A 5,032-nucleotide genomic window follows, 5' to 3' on the forward strand; every position below is an offset into this window, starting at 1 on the left:
CCCCAGACGACCGATACCCTGGTGGTCCCCCCCCTTAATGGGGTGTGTGGGGTGTTATGTGAGTACGCTGGGATCAGCAATTGCAACTGTCCACACCCCAGACGACCATACCCTGGTGGCTGTGTGGGGTGTTATGTGAGTACGCTGGGATCAGCAATGCACTGTTCCACCCCAGACGACCATACCCTGGTGGCTGTGTGGGGTGTTATGTGAGTACGCTGGGATCAGCAATGCACTGTTCACCACCCCAGACGACCATACCCTGGTGGCTGTGTGGGTGTTATGTGAGTACGCTGGGATCAGCAATGCACTGTTCACCACCCCAGACGACCATACCCTGGTGGCTGTGTGGGGTGTTATGTGAGTACGCTGGGATCAGCAATGCACTGTTCACCACCCCAGACGACCATACCCTGGGTGGCTGTGTGGGGTGTTATGTGAGTACGCTGGGATCAGCAATGCACTGTTCACCACCCCAGACGACCATACCCTGGTGGCTGTGTGGGGTGTTATGTGAGTACGCTGGGATCAGCAATGCACTGTTCACACCCAGACGACCATACCCTGGTGGCTGTGTGGGGTGTTATGTGAGTACGCTGGGATCAGCAATGCACTGTTCACACCCCAGACGACCATACCCTGGTGGCTGTGTGGGGTGTTATGTGAGTACGCTGGGATCAGCAATGCACTGTTCACCACCCCAGACGACCATACCCTGGTGGCTGTGTGGGGTGTTATGTGAGTACGCTGGGATCAGCAATGCACTGTTCACCACCCCAGACGACCATACCCTGGTGGCTGTGTGGGGTGTTATGTGAGTACGCTGGGATCAGCAATGCACTGTTCACCACCCCAGACGACCATACCCTGGTGGCTGTGTGGGGTGTTATGTGAGTACGCTGGGATCAGCAATGCACTGTTCACCACCCCAGACGACCATACCCTGGTGGCTGTGTGGGGTGTTATGTGAGTACGCTGGGATCAGCAATGCACTGTTCACCACCCCAGACGACCATACCCTGGTGGCTGTGTGGGGTGTTATGTGAGTACGCTGGGATCAGCAATGCACTGTTCACCACCCCAGACGACCATACCCTGGTGGCTGTGTGGGGTGTTATGTGAGTACGCTGGGATCAGCAATGCACTGTTCACCACCCCAGACGACCATACCCTGGTGGCTGTGTGGGGTGTTATGTGAGTACGCTGGGATCAGCAATGCACTGTTCACCACCTGCAGACGACCATACCCTGGTGGCTGTGTGGGGTGTTATGTGAGTACGCTGGGATCAGAAATGCACTGTTCACCACCCCAGACGACCATACCCTGGTGGCTGTGTGGGGTGTTATGTGAGTACGCTGGGATCAGCAATGCACTGTTCACCACCCCAGACGACCATACCCTGGTGGCTGTGTGGGGTGTTATGTGAGTACGCTGGGATCAGCAATGCACTGTTCACCACCCCAGACGACCATACCCTGGTGGCTGTGTGGGGTGTTATGTGAGTACGCTGGGATCAGAAATGCACTGTTCACCACCCCAGACGACCATACCCTGGTGGCTGTGTGGGGTGTTATGTGAGTACGCTGGGATCAGAAATGCACTGTTCACCACCCCAGACGACCATACCCTGGTGGCTGTGTGGGGTGTTATGTGAGTACGCTGGGATCAGAAATGCACTGTTCACCACCCCAGACGACCATACCCTGGTGGCTGTGTGGGGTGTTATGTGAGTACGCTGGGATCAGAAATGCACTGTTCACCACCCCAGACGACCATACCCTGGTGGCTGTGTGGGGTGTTATGTGAGTACGCTGGGATCAGAAATGCACTGTTCACCACCCCAGACGACCATACCCTGGTGGCTGTGTGGGGTGTTATGTGAGTACGCTGGGATCAGAAATGCACTGTTCACCACCCCAGACGACCATACCCTGGTGGCTGTGTGGGGTGTTATGTGAGTACGCTGGGATCAGCAATGCACTGTTCACCACCCCAGACGACCATACCCTGGTGGCTGTGTGGGGTGTTATGTGAGTACGCTGGGATCAGCAATGCACTGTTCACCACCCCAGACGACCATACCCTGGTGGCTGTGTGGGGTGTTATGTGAGTACGCTGGGATCAGCAATGCACTGTTCACCACCCCAGACGACCATACCCTGGTGGCTGTGTGGGGTGTTATGTGAGTACGCTGGGATCAGCAATGCACTGTTCACCACCCCAGACGACCATACCCTGGTGGCTGTGTGGGGTGTTATGTGAGTACGCTGGGATCAGCAATGCACTGTTCACCACCCCAGACGACCATACCCTGGTGGCTGTGTGGGGTGTTATGTGAGTACGCTGGGATCAGCAATGCACTGTTCACCACCCCAGACGACCATACCCTGGTGGCTGTGTGGGGTGTTATGTGAGTACGCTGGGATCAGCAATGCACTGTTCACCACCCCAGACGACCATACCCTGGTGGCTGTGTGGGGTGTTATGTGAGTACGCTGGGATCAGCAATGCACTGTTCACCACCCCAGACGACCATACCCTGGTGGCTGTGTGGGGTGTTATGTGAGTACGCTGGGATCAGCAATGCACTGTTCACCACCCCAGACGACCATACCCTGGTGGCTGTGTGGGGTGTTATGTGAGTACGCTGGGATCAGCAATGCACTGTTCACCACCCCAGACGACCATACCCTGGTGGCTGTGTGGGGTGTTATGTGAGTACGCTGGGATCAGAAATGCACTGTTCACCACCCCAGACGACCATACCCTGGTGGCTGTGTGGGGTGTTATGTGAGTACGCTGGGATCAGAAATGCACTGTTCACCACCCCAGACGACCATACCCTGGTGGCTGTGTGGGGTGTTATGTGAGTACGCTGGGATCAGCAATGCACTGTTCACCACCCCAGACGACCATACCCTGGTGGCTGTGTGGGGTGTTATGTGAGTACGCTGGGATCAGAAATGCACTGTTCACCACCCCAGACGACCATACCCTGGTGGCTGTGTGGGGTGTTATGTGAGTACGCTGGGATCAGAAATGCACTGTTCACCACCCCAGACGACCATACCCTGGTGGCTGTGTGGGGTGTTATGTGAGTACGCTGGGATCAGAAATGCACTGTTCACCACCCCAGACGACCATACCCTGGTGGCTGTGTGGTGTGTTATGTGAGTACGCTGGGATCAGCAATGCACTGTTCACCACCCCAGACGACCATACCCTGGTGGCTGTGTGGGGTGTTATGTGAGTACACTGGGATCAGCAATGCACTGTTCAACACCCCAGACGACCATACCCTGGTGGCTGTGTGGGGTGTTATGTGAGTACACTGGGATCAGCAATGCACTGTTCAACACCCCAGACGACCATACCCTGGTGACTGTGTGGGGTGTTATGTGAGTACACTGGGATCAGCAATGCACTGTTCAACACCCCAGACGACCATGCCCAGTTGGCTGTGTGGGGTGTTATGTGAGTACACTGGGATCAGCAATGCACTGTTCAACACCCCAGACGACCATACCCTGGTGACTGTGTGGGGTGTTATGTGAGTACACTGGGATCAGCAATGCACTGTTCAACACCCCAGACGACCATGCCCAGGTGGCTGTGTGGGGTGTTATGTGAGTACACTGGGATCAGCAATGCACTGTTCAACACCCCAGACGACCATACCCTGGTGACTGTGTGGGGTGTTATGTGAGTACACTGGGATCAGCAATGCACTGTTCAACACCCCAGACGACCATGCCCAGGTGGCTGTGTGGGGTGTTATGTGAGTACACTGGGATCAGCAATGCACTGTTCAACACCCCAGACGACCATGCCCAGGTGGCTGTGTGGGGTGTTATGTGAGTACGCTGGGATCAGAAATGCACTGTTCACCACCCCAGACGACCATACCCTGGTGGCTGTGTGGGGTGTTATGTGAGTACGCTGGGATCAGAAATGCACTGTTCACCACCCCAGACGACCATACCCTGGTGGCTGTGTGGGGTGTTATGTGAGTACGCTGGGATCAGAAATGCACTGTTCACCACCCCAGACGACCATACCCTGGTGGCTGTGTGGGGTGTTATGTGAGTACGCTGGGATCAGAAATGCACTGTTCACCACCCCAGACGACCATACCCTGGTGGCTGTGTGGGGTGTTATGTGAGTACGCTGGGATCAGAAATGCACTGTTCACCACCCCAGACGACCATACCCTGGTGGCTGTGTGGGGTGTTATGTGAGTACGCTGGGATCAGAAATGCACTGTTCACCACCCCAGACGACCATACCCTGGTGGCTGTGTGGGGTGTTATGTGAGTACGCTGGGATCAGAAATGCACTGTTCACCACCCCAAAGGACCATACCCTGGTGGCTGTGTGGGGTGTTATGTGAGTACGCTGGGATCAGAAATGCACTGTTCACCACCCCAGACGACCATACCCTGGTGGCTGTGTGGGGTGTTATGTGAGTACGCTGGGATCAGCAATGCACTGTTCACCACCCCAGACGACCATACCCTGGTGGCTGTGTGGGGTGTTATGTGAGTACGCTGGGATCAGCAATGCACTGTTCAACACCCCAGACGACCATGCCCAGGTGGCTGTGTGGGGTGTTATGTGAGTACACTGGGATCAGCAATGCACTGTTCAACACCCCAGACGACCATACCCTGGTGGCTGTGTGGGGTGTTATGTGAGTACGCTGGGATCAGCAATGCACTGTTCGACACCCCAGACGACCATACCCTGGTGGCTGTGTGGGGTGTTATGTGAGTACACTGGGATCAGCAATGCACTGTTCACCACCCCAGACGACCATACCCTGGTGACTGTGTGGGGTGTTATGTGAGTACACTGGGATCAGCAATGCACTGTTCAACACCCCAGACGACCATGCCCAGGTGGCTGTGTGGGGTGTTATGTGAGTACACTGGGATCAGCAATGCACTGTTCACCACCCCAGACGACCATACCCTGGTGGCTGTGTGGGGTGTTATGTGAGTACACTGGGATCAGCAATGCACTGTTCACCAC

Source organism: Sycon ciliatum, chromosome 7 (genome assembly GCF_964019385.1).
Source record: "Sycon ciliatum chromosome 7, ocSycCili1.1, whole genome shotgun sequence".
Taxonomy (NCBI): Eukaryota; Metazoa; Porifera; class Calcarea; order Leucosolenida; family Sycettidae; genus Sycon; species Sycon ciliatum.